Source organism: Lepidochelys olivacea (genome assembly GCF_965140295.1).
Source record: "Lepidochelys olivacea isolate rLepOli2 genome assembly, chromosome: 4".
In the NCBI taxonomy this organism is placed as follows: Eukaryota; Metazoa; Chordata; order Testudines; family Cheloniidae; genus Lepidochelys; species Lepidochelys olivacea.
Window position 1 is genome coordinate 102670139 of NC_140414.1, and position 22503 is coordinate 102692641.

Below are 22503 nucleotides of genomic sequence, written 5' to 3' on the forward strand. Positions count from 1 at the left end.
CGCATTTTCCAGCAGTATATGCAGCACCAGAACATGGCAAAGCAATACCGCACGAGGAGGCGACGTCAGCGCGGTCACGTGAGTGATCAGGGCATGGACACAGATTTCTCTGAAAGCATGGGCCCTGCCAATGCATGCATCATGGTGCTAATGGGGCAGGTTCATGCTGTGGAACGCCGATTCTGGGCTCGGGAAACAAGCACAGACTGGTGGGACCGCATAGTGTTGCAGGTCTGGGACAATTCCCAGTGGCTGCGAAACTTTCGCATGCGTAAGGGCACTTTCATGGAACTTTGTGACTTGCTTTCCCCTGCCCTGAGGCGCATGAATACCAAGATGAGAGCAGCCCTCACAGTTGAGAAGCGAGTGGCAATAGCCCTGTGGAAGCTTGGAACGCCAGACAGCTACCGGTCAGTTGGGAATCAATTTGGAGTGGGCAAATCTACTGTGGGGGCTGCTGTGATGCAAGTAGCCCAAGCAATCAAAGATCTGCTGATATCAAGGGTAGTGACCCTGGGAAATGTGCAGGTCATAGTGGATGGCTTTGCTGCAATGGGATTCCCGAACTGTGGTGGGGCTATAGACGGAACCCATATCCCTATCTTGGCACCAGAGCACCAAGCCGGCGAGTACATAAACCGCGAGGGGTACTTTTCAAAAGTGCTGCAAGCTCTGGTGGATCACAAGGGACGTTTCACCAACATCAGCGTGGGATGGCCGGGAAAGGTACATGACGCTCGCATCTTCAGGAACTCTGGTCTGTTTCAAAAGCTGCAGGAAGGGACTTTATTCCCAGACCAGAAAATAACTGTTGGGGATGTTGAAATGCCTATAGTTATCCTTGGGGACCCAGCCTACCCCTTAATGCCATGGCTCATGAAGCCGTACACAGGCAGCCTGGACAGTAGTCAGGAGCTGTTCAACTACAGGCTGAGCAAGTGCAGAATGGTGGTAGAATGTGCATTTGGACATTTAAAGGTGCGCTGGCGCAGTTTACTGACTCGCTTAGACCTCAGCAAAACCAATATTCCCACTGTTATTACTACTTGCTGTGCGCTCCACAATATCTGTGAGAGTAAGGGGGAGACGTTTATGGCGGGGTGGGAGGTTGAGGCAAATCGCCTGGCTGCTGGTTACGCGCAGCCAGACACCAGGGCAGTTAGAAGAGCACAGGAGGGCGCGGTACGCATCATAGAAGCTTTGAAAACCAGTTTCATGACTGGCCAGGCTACGGTGTGAAAGTTCTGTTTGTTTCTCCTTGATGAAACCCCCCGCCCCTTGGTTCACTCTACTTCCCTGTAAACTAACCACCCGCCCCTCCTCCCTTCAATCACCGCTTGCAGAGGCAATAAAGTCATTGTTGCTTCACATTCATGCATTCTTTATTCATTCATCACACAAATAGGGGGATGACTACCAAGGTATCCCAGGAGGGGTGGTGGAGGAGGGAAGGAAAATGCCACACAGCACTTTAAGCACAGCACTTTAAAAGTTTACAACTTTAAAATTTATTGAATGACAGCCTTCTTTTTTTTGGGCAATCCTCTGTGGTGGAGTGGCTGGTTGGCCGGAGGCCCCCCCACCGCGTTCTTGGGCGTCTGGGTGTGGAAGCTATGGAACTTGGGGAGGAAGGCGGTTGGTTACAGAGGGGCTGCAGTGGCAGTCTGTGCTCCAGCTGCCTTTGCTGCAGCTCAACCATACACTGGAGCATTCTGGTTTGGTCCTGCAGCAGCCTCAGCATTGAATCCTGCCTCCTCTCATCACGCTGCCGCCACATTTGAGCTTCAGCCCTGTCTTCAGCCCGCCACTTACTCTCTTCAGCCCACCACTTACTCTCTTCAGCCCGCCACCTCTCCTCCCAGTCATTTTGTGCTTTCCTGCACTCTGACGTTATTTGCCTCCACGCATTCGTCTGTGCTCTGTCAGTGTGGGAGGAGAGCATGAGCTCGGAGAACATTTCATCGTGAGTGCGTTTTTTTTTCTTTCTAAGCTTCACTAGCCTCTGGGAAGGAGAAGATCCTGTGATCATTGAAACACATGCAGCTGGTGGAGAAAAAAAAGGGACAGCGGTATTTAAAAAGACACATTTTATAAAACAGTGGCTACACTCTTTCAGGGTAAACCTTGCTGTTAACATTACATACATAGCACATGTGCTTTCATTACAAGGTCGCATTTTGCCTCCTCCCACCGCGTGACTACCCCCTCAACCTTCCCCCCTCCCTGTGGCTAACAGTGGGGAACATTTCTGTTTAGCCACAGGCAAACAGCCCAGCAGGAATGGGCTCCACTGAGTGTCCCCTGAAGAAAAGCACTCTATTTCAACCAGGTGACCATGAATTAGATCTCACTCTCCTGAGGATAACACAGAGAGATAAAGAACGGATGTTGTTTGAATGCTAGCAAACATACACTGCAATGCTTTGTTCTACAATGATTCCCGAGTACGTGTTACTGGCCTGGAGTGGTAAAGTGTCCTACCATGAAGGACGCAATAAGGCTGCCCTCCCCAGAAACCTTTTGCAAAGGCTTTAGGACTACATCTAGGAGAACCGCAAATGCCAGGGCAAAGTAATCCTTTCACATGCTTGCTTTTAAACCATGTATAGTATTTTAAAAGGTACACTCACCAGAGGTCCCTTCTCCGCCTGCTGGGTCCAGGAGGCAGCCTTGGGTGGGTTCGGGGGGTACTGGCTCCAGGTCTAGGGTGAGAAACAGTTCCTGGCTGTCGGGAAAAACGGTTTCTCCGCTTGCTTGCTGTGAGCTATCTACAACCTCCTCATCATCATCATCTTCTTCGTCCCCAAAACCTGCTTCCGTATTGCCTCCATCTCCATTGAAGGAGTCAAACAACACGGCTGGGGTAGTGGTGGCTGAACCCCCTAAAATGGCATGCAGCTCATCATAGAAGCGGCATGTTTGGGGCTCTGACCCAGAGCGGCTGTTCGCCTCTCTGGTTTTCTGGTAGGCTTGCCTCAGCTCCTTCAGTTTCACGCGGCACTGCTTCGGGTCCCTGTTATGGCCTCTGTCCATCATGCCCTGGGAGATTTTCACAAAGGTTTTGGCATTTCGAAAACTGGAACGGAGTTCTGATAGCACGGATTCCTCTCCCCAAACAGCGATCAGATCCCGTACCTCCCGTTCAGTCCATGCTGGAGCTCTTTTGCGATTCTGGGACTCCATCATGGTCACCTGTGCTGATGAGCTCTGCATGGTCACCTGCAGCTTGCCACGCTGGCCAAACAGGAAATGAGATTCAAAAGTTCGCGGTTCTTTTCCTGTCTACCTGGCCAGTGCATCTGAGTTGAGAGTGCTGTCCAGAGCAGTCATAATGGAGCACTCTGGGATAGCTCCCGGAGGCCAATATCATCGAATTGTGTCCACAGTACCCCAAATTCGAGCCGGCAACATCGATTTAAGCGCTAATCCACTTGTCAGGGGTGGAGTAAGGAAATCGATTTTAAGAGCCCTTTAAGTCGAAATAAAGGGCTTCATTGTGTGGACGGGTGCAGGTTTACATCGATTTAACGCTGCTAAATTCGACCTAAAGCCCTAGTGTAGACCAGGGCTTAAATGCAGGAATCTACAGCCTGAAGCTCAGTTCTAGAGGGAGGGAGTCACAGTTTTCTGCCTGGAGAAGGTTGACATAGGGCTTAGAACAAAGTCTTGTGCCCTCAAGGATGCCCAATGGGGTCAGAGGTGCAGTTACCTTGGGAACCTTGACAATTGCTTCATACCATGCTAATGTACTGATGTTATCACATACTTCATACCAGTACAGACAGCGACATGAGTTCATAACCTCACACTGATGTGATGCTACAACATTAGTGCATAACTTCATGCCGAAACAAGATGAAGTGACAGTGTTACTGCATAACATCATGATGTGTCTGTGCAGATCAGTAATGTTAGTGCATCTCCTCACACTATACTGATACGGCATGACTGTGTTGTCACATAACCTCCCTGATGCAGCCCAACATGACTGCGTTTTCCCATAAACTCATGAAGTGTCCATGCAACATGATATTTATTTATTTACATTTTGAATAAGTAATAAATATGCCTATCCAAGACTGCGTGCACTGTAACATAATTAATCATACAATAAATATAATTAAATGAAACCTGAGAAGCGTTAAAATCAGTTCCATAGGAACATAGCCAGCCAGCCAGGTGCCTATCCCCTTCATCATCTAGGACAGAGGTTCTCAAACTGTGGTCCGCGGACCACCAGTGGGCCACAAGCTCTATTCAAGTGGTCCGTAGCTAGTTCCCTCTAAGGTGCGCGCCTGGGCGGCCGCCCACAACAGAATGAAAGGCCACCCACCTCATTGGTGGAGCCCCGCAGGCATGACTCCACTAATTAGGTGCCTGGACCCTGGAGAAGATGCACCTGTAAGGTGAGGTGGTGGCCTTGGGGGGAAATAGGGGTAGGTGGGAGGGGGCAGTGGGGTGAACAGAGTTGGGGGGGTAGAAATTTGGGATGTGCAGGGCTGCGGCGGCCACAGAAAGAGGCAACTTTCCCCAGCTCCAGGGGCTGCTGCAGCCGGGTAGGGGAGAAGATGCACCTGTAAGGTGAGGTGGTGGCCTTGGGGGGAAATAGGGGTAGGTGGGAGGGGGCAGTGGGGTGAACAGAGTTGGGGGGGGGTAGAAATTTGGGATGTGCAGGGCTGCGGCGGCCACAGAAAGAGGCAACTTTCCCCAGCTCCAGGGGCTGCTGCAGCCAGGGAGAGAGCGAGAGACCCCCCCCACTCCTTCCCAGCCCCAGCTCAGGGGCTGCCACAGCAGGGGAGAGAGGGCACATCCATCACATTAGAAAGGTAAGACTACTGATATTAAAATATGAGTTGTGTGCTTTTATTTGTAGAACAAAAAAACATTAATTATTATTAAGGGTTTTTTAATATAGCGCTTTTATCCAAAGCACTTTATAAGAGTTAGCTAACGGTACAAACAACATTTGGAAAGATCATTAAGTGGTCCGCCGAGACCCTCAGCAATTTTCAAGTGGTCCACAAATAAAACATTTGAGAACCACTGATCTAGGAAATTAGGGCCCGATCCTCAAAAGTATTTAGGTGCTTGACTCCCATTGATTTCAGTGGGCCTTAGGTGCCCAAATACCTTTGAAGATCTGGGCCTTAATTAGTGCATGATCATCCAGATTCAGCAAGATGATATCATATCATCTCACAGCAAGTTGATGCAAATTTTGCAAGGTAGTAGTGCCCAAGTTTGCATTATTGAATAAACTCTCAGAAGTGTAAGTCCTAGTTTACACATTTTAAAATCCACCTTAATTGGACCAAGGAGGTCTGAGGTATGTGCCATACATATGATTTTTAAATGAATTAATTAATTACTTCATAACAGAACTGATATTTAATTTAATTTAAAGTTAAGAACCCTTGCACTTTAAAACTGGAGAACTTAAATACAGGTTTGCTGTAATCTTTTAAATTTGATCTGAGGCAGAAAATGTTAACCTTTGAAAGGGTTACTCAGGACATACAGGTTACACCTCCTCCCACCTCTGTCATCAGATATTAGATTTATTGATTAAGGGACCAAACAGGCATGGATAGGTGCAACAAATAACAATTTATTAAACAAGGACCCCCAAAATAACTATAACAAGTATATAAAACCACTCGGTTGTTAACAGAACAATGGGCTTTAAGCCCAGAACCCCCAAAACTAATACACACTATGGGTGGGGAAAGCAAGAGGATAAAAGGGATTAACTCATCACCATTCTTCACAAGAGGATATGGACACCAGAGAAGATGAGCAGGATCACAGGACACGAGCAAGGATTCAAGAACTAAGGACACCACGAAGACGTCAGGACACACCAGGATCAGGCACAGGTAAGCTACTCTTCTATCTTTTCTCTTGACACAATGTTTCTATTCTTGACACGATGTCTTGGCTGTGAGCAAGCACGGACACTGGGCTGCAGCTATGGTGTACAGCGACTGGTACCAGGTGAGCAAGGTACCCTGCTGATTACCAGGTCACCTGTCCTCCACTTTCCTGCCACACAAGAAAAGGGCACCAAACCTTTCAACAAGAAAGGGGCTCAATATGGAGGGTAAACAACTTGTAAGGAATAAAATGGTGAAAGCAAAAATTTCCTTACAGAACCACCTCCTACACCTTATTCATCCCTATGTAAATCTGGAGTAACTCCATTAAAGTCAGTTTCTACTCAAGGAAAACAGACTCAGGTCCTCACTGTCTGGCACCTTTGCATTTCACTTTTCATCTTCTGACATGATTTGAACTTTTGTGGTTTCTCTCAATGATGTGTATGAGGTTCCCCCTCCTGGTGACAGAGATTTTGGGGAAAAAAGCCATCTGCTCAGATTTCTAATATCTCAAGATACTTAAAATTACTCTTTATTAGTAAAAAGGCATATTTAGGTGGCCAAATATATTGGAATCAACATCAGCTAATCAATTGCTGATTTATGATAATTAACTCTGACGATTGATTGGAAAAGATTCAGTAAACCAGGAGAGTATGCAGTGAAATACCTAGATAGGCAGAGAGTAAAAAACATTGGCAGCAAATAACAGTTATAAGTAAGGCCTTGAGCCAATTAACAAACTTCAGTTGAAAATGTAGGACCCAATTCTTCACTTATTTGTACCTTGTGTAGTCACTTACACTTGGATAAAGTGAGTGCAAAGTGGGCATAAGTGCAACACTTCCCTTTTGGTAGTGTTTTACACTCATTTTCCACAGGTGTAAATGATTATCCAGAGTGCAAAACAATGCAGAATCAGAACTGTAAATATGGCCATAAGAGGTTGCACAAGGGTTTTTGTATTCAGTAAAACCAAACATAACCAACAAAAATGTGTATTATGTTAAACTGGAAATTTCTACTATATATCCTGAGCTAAAAAGAAAAACTGATGTGAAATTGGAATTAAGGTTGTGCGTATGGATCAGTAATTTAAGGATAAAAAACATTCCAAGACTACTGTAATTATCACCTTAAAAACATTAAAAATCTAGGAAATTCAAAGTTTAAATCTAAACTTAAAAGAAATCCAATCATGTTCAGGTATGGAAATGCACAGTTAAGGCAACTATACACCTTAACTCTGCCCTATAGTGATGTTATGAGAAAAAAACCTAGTCTATCTTTACAAATCATTTTTATCTGATCTGAAACCACAAACACGAAAGCCCAGATTCACAAAGGCACTTAGGTACCTAACTCCCATTGAAGTCACCTAGGCACTTAGGCACCTAAATACATTTGTGAATGTAGGCCTAGAATACCTTAATCATATGATTATTACCTGTCATTGATAGCTCAGGAATGACTGAATGCACACACACAAAGTACTCACCTCCAGTATCTGCTTTGTCTGCTGCTCATGCAGACTATACGGTCTCCCTTTATTACAAAGAACATTACAGATTTATCTTAGTCCCATACAAATCTGATGTTATTTCATTGTTTATTACCAGACTTTAATGACTTTGGAAAGGCCAAACCTTGACATTTACATTATGGAAAACTGTGTGAAAGAAATGAATCACACATACCTTCAAAATATCACACATTTGGGCCATGACAAGTTGAGAGCAATTCTCAAATTGTGTTTCTCCTATCTTGGGTTCATTTTAGTTTTTATGTGGTATTTTCCCTTTTGTTGTTGTTGTTCTTCTTCTTCCATAAGTTTATATCTATATCAGTCGTTGCTTCTAATTTGATGAGAGTTTCTTCTCTTGAGCTTCCTGGACAACAATACTGTCCCTTTTAGTCTGAGGGGAAAAAAACAAAGTGGTAGCTTAAGTGGTAGCTGTCTCAACTATTGGTTTTCCCCCTTTCCTATTTCCTCTCTGCTATAATGTTGGGGACTGCTCCGCAAAGGAGGAGCAGGAATTGATTCCTATGTTATTACCGATTCAGCTCTCGACCATCACAAGAGGATTCTACTATCCCATCAATCTATCAGTTTTCTCACTTCTGCCTCTATCAGTTGTTTGGTAGCATCTCATAATAATTGCTAAGTGAGGAGTTATTTATCTCATTGGGAATCCATTCCCATTCACAGTAGGTGGCAGCAGGACACCTTTGGCACAGTAAATTATACAGAGATGGCATATTTCATTTGAAATTTTAACTAACATATTTCCTTTTGTTTCCCCTCAAGATGTGACTATAAGCCTATCAGGCTAGGAGAAAGCAGTGGGAATAAGAACACCCAGTCTTCCCTCTGTGATGGGGTATACAAACCCCACACTGGATAACAAGGGGTTGAAGACTGCATTGGGTTCAGCCAGCTCCGACCCACCACACCTGTAAGGCGTGCAGAGGCCAGAAGAGAGGCTTTAAAAGGGAGCAGAACAGGTCACTTGTGGGCAGACTAGGGAAGAGAACAGACCTTCAACCCTCAGCTCCTGAGGAAAGGGCTGACTGAAGGCAGGAACTTCCCAGACAACCACTGCCTGAAGGCCCCTCCCTGTGGGAAGAGAGGATCAGATTCTGATACACACTGAGAGGAAATAGTTCTCCTCTATCTCTTACTAACTCTGTTTATTTGTGTTAATTCCCCTTGATTTTTGTTTATGGATTACCCTGGAAGGGAAGAGACTTTGAAGTGATCAGGCCAGAGGGCCAAGTCATAGGAAGAGGCAGAGCAACCAATAGCAGTGGACTCCTACCAGAGAGAGTGCTGCTGCGCCATGCCCGGCCATGAGGAGGTGCCAGCGATGAGTCGATTCCTTCACACGTTTTCTTAAGTTATAAAAAAGTGGACACATCGGGCCAAATTTTGAGCTGTGGCTTCTAATTTTTCAATTGCAAAAATGCATACACCCATTTCCACCACCCCAGTTTGCACTTACAAAAACCCATTTGTGTGCATAAATATGGGTTTAGCTCACACATATAATGAAATAATAATACTTTGCATTTATTTGGAAACTTTAATCTGAGGCTCACAACAACGCTGTGAGTTAGGTACAGACTGGAGATTGCCGGCCAGAAAAGTTAATGTTTTGCCCATCGACGTACAAGTCAGTGGCAGGACTGCGAATATAACCTAGGGTTTCTGACTCTCAGTTTTCCTGTTTAACCCAGAATCCCTACTGCTTCCATACAGAGTCATCTGCAAAATTGCATATGCAAATTTAGAAGCCACTTTGGGTATGTCTACACAGCAATATAACCCAGGGTTAGTGGTACTTGAGTCAATTGACCCATGTCAGGAAACCCTGGGCTTGAGCATCTACATTGCATTTTACCCCTAGGTTAAGGATTTTCTGACCCATGCTTGAACCCCAGGCAATTGCCCTGCTTCCTACTTCCTAGTCCCAGCCCTGCTTGCAACCTCCTAAACCCGTCCCATGACCACCCTAAGGGTCACGAGCCCCAGATTTAGAAACATTGCTCTAGCCCTACAAATGTGGTGCACAGTGGGAAAACCTCTACTGCCCCCGCAGTTTCCTAACTGTGATGATAGTATTGATGGGGCTCAGGTGCCCATAAGGAGCACATGAGCACGCAGACTGCATGATCAGCTCCTTCGGTGACTGTCTCAATAGAATGACTGCAGTTTGAGAAGGCTTTATACTGAACTATCATCTAATCTGAGAAGTGGGATCTCCACCTTTACGCCGAGTCACATGGGTAGGAAAATGCCTATGTGCAGCTGTTCTGAGGATAATTAGGACATTAGTCTCCAGGGCTGTCAAACTATTAAAATGAAACTGCAATTCTTAATTTTTACACTGGGATGTTCAATGAAGGTGTTTTTGTTGTTTGGTTTTTTTTTAATTTTTGTCTGTTTATTTTGAAGTTTGACAAAACATGTAGGTTTCAGAGGAAAAACGCACACACACACCCCAGCCTGGCAGCTGCAGAGCTGTGAAGTGCATCCCCAGGGCATGGGGTACAGTGTGTTCCAGCGCCCCCTGGGGATCCCTTATCCCTGCCCCACTGCACCCCAGGAGTCAGGGTTAAGGGATCCCCAGGAGGCTGTGGTGAGTTTTAGGACTGGCTTCCACTCACCACCCTCACAGTGCCCGCTGCCTTGGCACCTCTGCAGGCAGGGGCAGTTCGGGAGCAAGAATCAAAGAGCGGAGAAGGACCAAGCGGCTGCCTTGCAGGGAGGGTTAGCGGCACAGCCCTCGGCTCTGCATGGCTGGGGGAGGAATGACCCCCAACATCCTGGCAGCCAGGAGCCACCTACCACTTGTCAACTTTGCTTCCTGCTCCAGGCCAGCTCCAGGCAGCAGCAAGGAGGAGCTGGAGCTGGAAGGGGGAGCAGGCTCAGCCAGGCAGTAATGGCACTTCCTGCCGCTGCGCTGGCTGCTTGCAGGGCTGCTCTCCTGCTGCTGAGAACTCTGGGATCCACCCGGAGGACTTGTAGGACCCAAGTCAAGCTGAGGCTGTGTGCACACAGGAAAACAATAGGGCTCAGATCCTAGGTCCCAGCTTAACACAGACTCAGACCCTCCAGCCCTGCAAGATCCTGGGACCCTTGGTCCGAGCCCTAGCTTAGCAGAGTTGGTGTGTGGATGCTCAAGGCTGCGCTTACATTGCTGTGTAGACACACCCTTTGAGGCCCAGTGAGGTTTTTATGGTTAGTTTACTTTTAAAAACATATATGTATTTTTACTGTGAGAGGAGCATTACAGACATTGTAGAAATAGTTTATAAATCCATTATAATAATTAATCTTACACATCCATAATAAAATATATTTATTGTATATCACAAGTACTTAACCGCCTCCTTTTTCTCAGCAAAGGACCTTGCCACTATGTTCCATGCCTGTCAGGAACTCAGCTGGCTCCGGGTGTGGTAGCCAAGCAACTCAACGAGCTGGCTGTTCCCAATAAACTCTCACTAAGTAACAGTGCTCCCTGATTGGATAGAAGGAACAACAGCTCACCATTTAAGCCTTGTCGCATCAGCAAAGCAGTGGCTGCTCCATGTGTTCCACACCCACAGCTGCACTAGTCCTGCTTCCTGTACCAGCCCTTGCTCCGGCCCTTGTCCCTACTTCTTCAGAACTCCTGGTTCCAAATCACTGACTTGTCTCTTGGACCTCTACTCCGGTTCTGCCCTCTGATTCTACTCCAATCACTAGGCCAGACTTCTGTTCCAACCACTGGGTCGCACCACCTACCACTGTGGTGTAGGTGTCTTTGTCACCTTTGAAATTCTGCAACCCACTCTACCTAGGGCTGAAGGTAAACGCCAGATGGAAACTACAAATTGTAGAGCAGACAGCTACCTGCTTATTGAGGAACAAAGGCTGGTGTGACCATATCACACTACTGCTCTCTGACCTCATCTTGCTCCCTATTTATTTGTCTTGTGGATTTAAGACAAGGACCTCACACTCAAGACCCTTAACGTCTAGGACTGGGCTGTCTCAGGGATTACTACCCATCCAGGACTATCCAAGAAGGCAACCCTCCATGGGAATGTTACAGTTTGTCATGCCCAAATTAGGATTCTTATTCTGGGTGCAGGGGTCAGAGCATTCTTGGTTGTGGAAAACCTTATCTCAGCACATTAGATGGAGCCTAAGCTTGTGTTCAGATCTATACACAAAATCCATTTCTTCAATAAGTTCTTCCACCAGAAAAGGTATCTCCTTCCATGGAGTTCTGAGTTTCAAAGAAGAAAAGAAAATATCTGGAATGCAGAATGCACATATTGGCTTTTTTAATGAGAGCTGATGAATTAGACCCCAAAATGGCACTACTATATAAAGATCAAATGCAACCAGACCATTTTTCAACCAGATCATTCTTTAAATCACAGTTACATCAGGCATTAGCCAAAAGACTGTTATTCTCCCTTGTTCCCACCTACCTGGCTGCCAAATGTAATAGAAAAAAGTCAATCTAGGTAAACAAAATATTTAGCTGTCATTTATTTCTACAGTGTTTATTGGGGTTTATCTCTCCTAGTGTTTAAACGGAAATGAGCTGAAATTTGTGAAGAGTCAAGAAGAATATGCAAAACTGTCTTGAAACAATGTCCTCTGTTGAATGTTAGCAATGTATTTCTACATTAATTTCACTTCTAATAAACAAATAATTTAAAATTAGGAAATATCATTATCAATATCTTTCACCAAAATGATTTAGCATAAGAAAAATAACACCTGTATTTCCTTCTACTGGGTTACTATACTGTTGGTCAAAACAGATATCAGTGAAGAAGTGATGACAAATATGATCTATCTGAATTTCCATATCAAGATGATATACTCCCTTCTATTGCATGATCCAGAGGAGAGCCAAATCATAGGAAACTTGCAGAAATGGGGCTGGTAGGCCATGTGGAGGTCAAAGGTAAAGGTGATTACTAGAATGACATTTTTAAAGAGAAATTTCAATACAAATGGCAGCAATTACCATTTTATTATTAAATATTATAGGAAATTAAATGTGCAGAGTACATTGTAGAAAGAGAAATCATTACACATCAATAAATATTTAAAATGCAGTCACTGTACTAAAATATCTAAAATATGACTGTAAAGCAGCATTAACAGCCACTGTACAGAAATCCTCATGCTAATCAAGATATCATGCTTCACGCAGCAGCAGATCCACCAATTATATTTCATGCCCCTGTCACGGCCCCCCACCCCAAATCCAAAGTTTCTTATGTGCAGAGAATCAGTGGAGGGGAATTCATGAAGTTGCAGGTAGTGAGGACAGTGTCGCAGAGATAGCATGCCTCTTCTGTGCAGCTAGAGAGAGTCTGCTCAGCATCCATTCATGTAAATGGAGAGGATGATCCAGTCGCCGTTATTAAATTGTTCAGCTCGTGTGATTAAATACATTTTGTTATGCTGAAAAAAATTAGTATGTTCCCTGAGCACTTCAGGCCCCCTGAAGCCTGAAGACATCATTTCAGCGGCACAGGCAAGAGTTACTGTATCTTAAGGCTGAATTCTTGTCATTATGTTTGTGCAAGTGCTGAATAAAATAATAAAATATTATTTTATGATAGCAAGATGAAATCAGATTCAGGTCACATCTTCAACGGTCTCCATCCCCGTGGATGACCATTTTTTGGAGCACACCATTGGTGACAATATAGATAGCCCCTAGTAAACCATTTTTAACAAGATTTTAGAGTCCTTATTGCAGATTATTTGTTATATTCAATAATTTAACATTGAGAAATCTGGAGGAATTTTCTGACAATTATAGAGTGGTCAATTGTAAGGAAATAGTGTGTCATGTGGAGTGTTTTCCAATATTTGTTTAGGAACATTGGGATTTTGAACATAACATAGTGGTAATTTTTATTCCAAATATCTGGGAATAATGACTTCCCCACAATGTCATGGCTTCCGTACTAGCAGAAGTGCAAACTACTTTTAATGTATTGTCTTTCAATTTATACCTATAAAGAAATAATAGTGTAACATTTCACTTAGTGCTTTTCAGCCAAAAGTCTGAACTAGAGTTGTCAAGCGAGTAAAAAAATTAATCGCAATTAATTGTGTGATTAATTGCACTGTTGAACAATAATACAATACCATTTATTTAAATATTTTTGGATGTTTTCTATATTTTCAAATATATGTATTTCAATTACAACATAAAATACAAAGTGTACAGTGCTTACTTTATATTTATTTTATTACAAATATTTGCACTGTAAAAAATACAAAAGAAATTATATTTTTCAATTCACCTCATACGAGTATTGTAGTGCAATCTATTTATCCTGAAAGTTGAACTTACTAACATAGACTTATGTACAAAAAAAACTACATTAAAAAAATGTAAAATTTTAGAGCCTGCAAGTCCACTCAGTCCTACATCTTGTTCAGCCAATTGCTCAGACAAACAAGTTTATTTACATTTGCAGGAGATACTGCATTCTTATGGCACTGTTGTAGCCAGTGTTGCAAGATATTTACATGCCAGATGTGCTAAAGTTTCATATGTCCCTTCATGCTTCAACCATCATTCCATGCTGATGACGGGTTCTGCTTGATAACGATCCAAAGCAGTGCAGACCGATGCATATTCATTTTCATCCTCTGAGTCACATTCCAGCAGCAGAAGGTTGATTTTCTTTTTTGATGGTTCGTCTTCTATAGTTTCCTCATCGGTGTGTTGCTCTTTTAAAACTCCGAAAGCATGCTCCACACATCGTCCCTCTCCGATTTTGGAAGGCACTTCAGATGCTTAAACCTTGGGTCAAGTACTGTAGTTATCTTTAGAAATCTCACAATGGTACCTTCTTTGCGTTTTGTGAAATCTGTAGTGAACGTGTTCTTAAAATGAGTAACATGAAATATACGGCGGAATGCAGGTAAAACAGAGCAGGGAACATACAATTCTCCCCCAAGGAGTTCAGTCACAAATTTCATTAACACGTTATTTTTTTAACGAGCATCATCAGCATGGAAGCATGTCCTCTGGAATGGTTGCGGAAGAATGAAGGGGCAGACAAATGTTTAGCATATCTTTCAATGCCAGCTACAAAAGTACCCTGCAAATACCTGTTCTCACTTTCTGGTCACATTGTAAATAAGAAGAGGGCAGCATTATCTCCTGTAAATGTAAACAAACTTGTTTGTCTTAGCGATTGGCTGCACAAGAAGTAGGTCTGAGTGTACTTGTATGCTCTGAAGTTTTACATTGTTTTGTTTTTGAGTGCAGCTATGTAACAAAAAACAATCTACATTTGTAAGTTGTACTTTCACGATAAAGAGATTGCACTACAGTATTTGTGTGAAGTGAATTGAAAAATACTATTTCTTTTGTTTATCATTTTTACAGTGCAAATATTTATAATCAAAAATAATATACACTTTGATTTCAATTACAACCCAGAATACAATATAGTGTATATGAAAATGTAGAAAAACCTCAAAAATATTTTTAAAATTTCAGTTGGTATTCTATTGTTTAACAGTGCAATTAAAACAGTGATTAATCATACTTAATTTTTTTAATTGTGATTAATTTTTTTAGTTAATCGTGTGAGTTAACTGCAATTAATTGACAGCCCTAGTCTGAACCCATTTAATTATGGAGGGTAAATATTTTTACAGATTGAGAAACTGACTCACACAGAGGTTAAGAGACTTGCCCAAGTTCACACAGTGAGTCAGTTGTGTCACCTTCAAAGACTTATGCATGTGCTTAATTTTAAGCATGTGAATAATCCCATTTACTTCAGTCAGAACCTTAGGTTATAAACGTTCTAGGGAAAAGATTGTCTCTTATTCTTGTCTCTTATTGGTACAGTACCCAGCACAATGAGGCTTTGGTCACAGCTGGGGCCTTTCGACATAATAAAAATAATAGCAATAAAGGAAAGAGCAACAAAGCTTGCATAATAGTAGAGTTACCTAACATCATGCACCATTTATTGATTAGTTACCTCAAAACATTTCACTGGTAACCACTGTATGAAGATAATTCTCATGTTAAAGTACAAAGCAATCATGGAAGTCTAACACAGAACAAAAGTGAATATCACTAAAAATGAATAATGAACGTTATTTGTGACAAAAATAGCGGTTAGTAAAAGCATATAATATTTCGCAGGGCTTTTTCAGTGTTATTGACATTTTCATTTTTCTGGCATTTACAGTGCTATAATTGCATGATAGCTTGAAGGAATTTTGTGGTATTTTTCAAAGAACAGCAGAGTTTACCAGAAATTCTTTTTTTCCCAAAACTGTTAAGAGGACTTTCATGCTTTTTATCTATTCTTTTGAAAATGGAAAGCACATGCCATGTAATCATGACTTCCTGGGATTCTGAAAGACCAATAAAAGAGACACATTGATACCCAGTGAATAGAAATACAGTTATTGCATTTTGGATTTGATCTGTTCTGGGTGTTCTTTATACTCAAATCATAATTTTAAAAGGTTGTTTTCATGAAACCTTGCACATTCCTAGTTATCAGAAATCTAATTTCTTCCCACTGTGTTGATCAGTGTGAGTAAAAAATTAAGTTTTTTCCTATTCTATAATTCGTTATATATGTTAGATGTATCATAATGTCATTGAGCTCTCTTATGTGAAAAATAGTAGAAACTGATGTAAAGTATGTGTATGTTGTGTAAGAATGGGGATGGCTCTTCCATTCCATTGGTTTCTAAAAACTTTTTTCAGTAATGTCCTGAGGTCCCTTCCAATCCTGATATTCTATGAATCTATGGGGACTCAATTCTAGTCTTTCTGAAGATTAAACTGCTATTGTCTTCAAGATAAATTTCACCAGCATAAACTCTCCAAGATCAGTATTCAGGATACATTATTATTGTTATTAATCATTTATGCTACAGGAGCAATCACAGGTCCCAATCAGGATGAGGGCTCCTTTGTACTTTGTTCTTCGTTCTTCAGCAGAATCTATAGCCCAAGGAAATTCAGTTCCTACTTTAAACCTTGGCTTCTGAGAGGTATTTGGTTGAATTTTAGGCAAAATTCTGATATTTGGCTTGGCCAAATAAGTTTTCAAAGACAGATTCAAAGTTGAACAAGTGGGAGAAGACCCTCCTGCCTCCTCACTGTGCCTATAAGAAGGCTGCCTCAGTCACTATTGCTCCCATTCGTGGCCATTTCCTGTCAGGTTCTCCCACTGTTGTTCTCTTTTCATCCCCTACCTTATGACAGACTTCTCCTTCCCACTGTCTTTCTTACTGTTGTTCTTTCCCATTCCCTTTTTGGTTTCAGGACAGCATCCAAGTTAGGAGTGAACTCAAACACCCAGCAGATGTCTAGGGAGGCTACTTCTCTCCTTTCTTGATGCAATCTGTAAGTTAAAACAAACATTTTAATACTATCCACAAACTTTGTTTACAAGAGGCAAATAGGAATGTGATGGTGCCAACTTTCTTAAGATGTTTCAATGTACATAGGCATTATACAGCAGGCCTTGATTGCTAGAGGAGATGAAGCACACAAAGAAAAGCAGGGCTCAGGAATACAAATGCAATGGGAAGACCATTAATTGTACCTGAAACTTTTAAGTACACGGACACATCCCACCACACACATACCAGAAACAGGATGGCACTGCTAGAGTAATATACTACAGCAAGTGTGCTGAGCATGGGCTCATCCTTACCAACACAATCTTCAGGCAAACCAACAAATATAAAACTTGGGGGGTGCCTCCGAGATCAGAGTCCTGGCACCTGATTGGCTATGTCATTATACAGCAGAGAGACATCAGAGACATAGAGATGTGTCTGATGAGTATCAGCAGTATGAGGAGCAAACGGTTGAAGTGACCACTGGATGATCAGAGCCATTTTCAGTTTGTGTATTGTTGCCTCTCAATGAAACAGTGCTGAACAGGTTAAACCCAAGCTGAATTTAGTAATGTTGAAACATCTATTTCATCAAGAAATACTCAGGGACAACACATAGGTAAAAATTGGTAGCATTACATCATCACCCAATAACACACTTGAAAAGTGGAATATATTCATATCAGCCATCATTTTTGCAAACTCTAGGTAAAAATCAAAGGCAGCACAAGGACTGAGTTGATGAAAATGATGAGGAAATCAAAAAGATCCTCAAGGAAAAAAACAATGTATTTATGTCTGGGCAAAATGACAAAGAATCAACATCAAAGAAAGACAAATTCAAATACCTGCAAGCCAAGGCTCAAATATGACTTTGTGTTCTACAAGATAACTGGTGGGAAAAGAAAGCAGAAGAAATACAGCATTATGCCCATACAAACAACACCAAGTTGTTTTATTACTCTCTGAATTACTCCATTTATGGCCCATGAAAATCGGGACCAGCTCCACTAAAGAGTTCAGATGGAGCTGCCTTAATAAAGAACAAAAGAGGCATCTCTCTAAGATGGGTGTAGCACTTTACTGAGTTACTCAGCTATCCCTCTTCCATCAACCCACAGGCTAAAGGAACTAATCCAGCATCCCACACAGGAAGAAATTGCCAAATTAGCTACCGCTGAGAAAGGGCAAAAAGCTATCAGATAAATGATGGCAAGTAAATCACCAGGCAAACCAGCATACCAGCTGAAATCTGTAACTTGAGGCTACAAAACTGTCCGCTATCTATGCAAAATTATCAAAGATAGCTATCAATCTGAGAAAATTCCTCAGGATTTCAAAGATGCAATCATAGTTACGCTATACAGAAATAAAGGCAACAAATCTGATTGTGGCCATTATGCAGGTATCTCTTTAGTGGTAAAATCCTTGCTCATACTTTGCTCAGTTGGCTTGTCAAAACAGTCTCAAAGAAGATTCTGCCAGAGGCCCACTCCCAGTATGGATTTAGCTCAGGTTGAAGCACCACAGACATTGGGTTTGTTTTTGAGACAGATTCAAACAAAACATGGAACTGTATTCTGTCATCACTGATCTAAAATATGCATTCAACATATATGCAGAAATAGTCTCTAGAAAATTCAAGGAAACTATGATGGTGCCACCAATTCATTAACGTCACATGTCAATTCCATGAAGACATGACTGGTCAAGTACTCTCACATGATGGCTGCTGTGAAATTACCCAGGGTACAATCTAGAGTGTTGAACAGCTGTGTCATCTCAATTCTCCAGCCCGGGGTGCCTTTTACACTGCTTTGCAGTGAGAAGAACCACTCCTGGTCTGCTCACACACAGCTGCCAGCATGTAAATTACTCCCAACTATACAGTACGAGTGCTATGGCCAGCACCTCTGGAATTACACTTCGGAGCCACACGAGTAAATTCCCAGTCCCAGACTTTCCCTCAGAAATGTGTATCTTGTACTGCCCAGCCCCCTTCTGGACAACACAAGCTCATATAAAGCCTGTCATTTTATTAATAGAAAATGTTATGCACAAATCTTGTTATCTCAAATAAAATTGTCCCAAACACTTCAATCCAAGCACACTGGTTTAGGTAAAACAATAAAACAAGTTTATTTAGCTCCAGAAAGATAGATTTTAAGTGATTACAAGGAATGAGGCATAAAAGTCAGAATTGGTTACAAAGAAATAAAAGGTAAAATGCAACTAACAAACTAACGGAATTCAAAGCAAAAGTCACTCTCATCACATGCTTCAGCAGTCTTACTGGCCAGATTCCTTTCAGAATCTTACTGGCCAATCCCTTCCTTCCAAACCTGTTTCTTTGTTCTTCAGGAGTTGCAGCTGCTGTGGGTAGAGAGAAAGGGAGGAATATTTTGGGGCATCTTCTCCCCATTTTTATACCTTTTTCTCTTCTTCGAGAATCATCTCCAGCTGGGGTTCAGGAGACAGGAAGTCTATGGGGACAGGAACCTCCAGCTGTTTCTTTGCCAAGATGTAATTTTCTTGCTCACACCCTTTTTCCCGCCAAGACTGGCCACTTAACCAGGTGAGAGTCCATTTGATTTCATTGACACCTGGCTGAGGCATCATCTGGCTTTTTCTCTCTGAGGAAGTGGTTTGTGGCTGCTTCCCCAGATTTTGGAATATGTCTTAGTAACATCATACAGTAGACTCTTATAACTTTACATAAAATGTTGCCACACATATTTTGCCAGGACAATAAAGATCAGCAAATCATGAGTTTTCAAATGGCACCTCACAAGGCACACTTTGTACAAAATGTATCATAGTCTTGGAAAAAGGGTGAACTTCGGGGTGCAGACTGTCACAGCCACCCTGACCCATTCCCCATATCTAACAGAGTGAAACAAGGTTTCATGCTTTCACTGGTCCTCTTTGGTAGCCACTCTGAATTATGCAACTGACAGTTTTCAAGCCCTGAAGAAGAGCTCTGTGTAGCTTGAAAGCTTGTCTCTTTGATTAGTAGAAGTTGTCCAATAAAAGATATTACCTCACCCACCTTGTCTCTCTGATCTTCAAAAGGCCATCTGCATAAGATACAGAACTGATGGAAAACTGGACAATCTCTGAAGGCTTACTGCAAAGACAAAAGTTCTCAAAGAACTCATATATGAAGCCCTGTAATTATGTTGTACTTAGTCATAGTGAAAATGACCTACAGCTTATCCTTGACAGGTTCTCAGAGACAGCTAAACAGTTTGGAGTCACGACCAACCTGGAAAAAAAAAAGTCTTCTTCCAACCAGCCTCTTCAACCACTACCACTGAGCCAAACATCACCACTGATGTTACAAAACTCAAAAAGTCACTCTAGCAAGACAAAATGTCAAACATTAACATCCTTGAAAGAGCATGAAAAAGGCGCATTGAGGCAATGATTATCAAAACTTAGCTTAGATGGAGCGGTCATGTTATCAAAATGGTTGATGATAGATTCCCCCCCAAAATTCCTCCTGAATTTCAGGAAGCGCAAGGATGGTCAATGTAAATGCTTCAGAAACAACCTTAATCAGCATCTCAACTCATGCAGCATAAATATTGATAATTTTGAAGCTATGGTCAAGGACAGACCTGAATGGAGAGCAACTATCAAGAAAGGTTGTAAACACGTTGGCAAAGACAGATGCGAAAAACTGACTGCAAAATTGGGCAAGCATCATTCCAAGTCTACACATTCCTATGCGACATCTATTCAGGACATTGCTCATCACAGATTGGACTATACAGCTACAAGAGAACACACGAGATGCCCTGGCATCATTGTTGGATATGACAGCCAGCCAACCCCCGTGCATACAAAGCCAGACCTCTGAAATGAAAGTTGTCCTTGCAGTCGGACCTAATTCAGTCTCCAGCCTTTCAAAGTGAAGTGGTTCTTATATTTCCTCTGTTTCACTGGTTTCAAAACGCTGACTTTCTTGGGTGTACTGCCCCAAGCATATACTGAGCCAGTTGTAATGATTTATTAGCTAAGAAATAAAGCATGACATGTGAGTATGGATACCATGAGAAAATCACAGCCCTAGGGTGAGATTACACTAGACACAACCAAATCCTCCCTAGGGGTGTGATTATCTCTTGACAATCCTACCTTCTAAAAATGTCTTCCCACTTCATGTGATTTATTTATTTAACAATTCGAGGTAGAGTAATCAGACAGACTATGGTTTTAGTCCACTGTACCTACATTCCCTATATTCTAAGCAAATAGGATATTCCCCCCTGTACTAAAGAAAGCCTTTAGATTTGGGTCTTAAATCTGAAGGTCCGTGAGTCTGGTCGTTCCCTCCTTTACCCAAACGAAACACCGATTGAAATCAATAGGAGCTGAGTAATGAGAGAAGGATCAGGGCCAGCGGCTATTCCTTTAAATACAAATACATAAAAATCCCTAAAGCTCTTGTTGCAGATTCGTTAAAAGGGATCTGAACTCTTTAAAAAGACCTAAGCCGTCATGTTCGGTGTCCCTTTCTGTTTCAAAATGAATCTATAACTCAACGCTGAATGTTCATACACACCTTGGGTGAGTAAAACTGCATTTATTTCAAGGGATTTTAGTACGCAGATTTGGCTAAATACAAATTTTGATTTAGCAGACTCCTGCCATTGATGTTTGATTGTTTGTCTTTGTCTGAGCTTCCCCCGCACACATCACACATTTCAGTCTTCCGGCGTCTAGTGCACTCTTTTTAAAGACCTATCTCATAGCTGTAGCTGTGTTGACAGCTATTTCTCAGCTATTTTGGGTATACACATAACTACAATTCAAAAATAAGATAGAACCCTCCCGCTTCACTTCTGGACTGTGCTTCCTTATTGTCTTTCTCTTCCTTACTACCGCTATTTTGTCCAATGTCCCCTAGATCTTCTTTCCAAAGGAAAAAGAAAAGAAAAGAAAAGAAAAGAAAAGAAAAGAAAAGAAAAGAAAAGAAAAGATCACCCACTGATGTGTTCCGTCTGGGGAAATGGGGCGGTATAAAGGAAGCAATTGACTGAAAATTGTTCTGTTTGAGCGTCTGTTTTGGAGACCCTTGATGCATTAGGATCAGAATGGAAAGATGGGTCTCCAAAAGCAGCTCCTTTTTAAGTATTGTAACCAGATTTTATCCTAAGTTCCAGCTAGAGGAGGCTGATGTCTGAGATTTCCTGGCTACTGCATGGACACCAACACAGTTGTTCTGATTTCAGTATCGTAGCCAGGATGGGTTCTGAGTGTCCGTCTATGCTTCTGATAAATATACATCTGAGCATTTATAAGTGCCTGATGTTATAGGCTTATTGTGACCACAGTTGTGACGGAACCCTTCACAAATGTGTCCAGAGAGAGAAATGAAAAGCTTCGCTTTGTCTTACTTTAATAACTACGGTGTTTGTGATTATTTTTGTGAACGGCTTTCCAGCTCATGTTCCCTAGTAATTAGCATCCTCACGCCCTCTCGCCAATGTCTTATGTTTTATATGATTGTGAATCTATCTACAGACTCATTAAGAGAGTGGTAACTTTTTTCAAACTATCGAATACATTGAACAATAATAAGTAATAAAGACGTTTTCCATTTTCGACCTGGCAAGTGCGTTTCCCCATTCAACCACAAGAGGGCCCCTTGGACCTCTCTTCTCTTCCGTAATTGATGGAGGCAGCCTCGAAAGATAATTA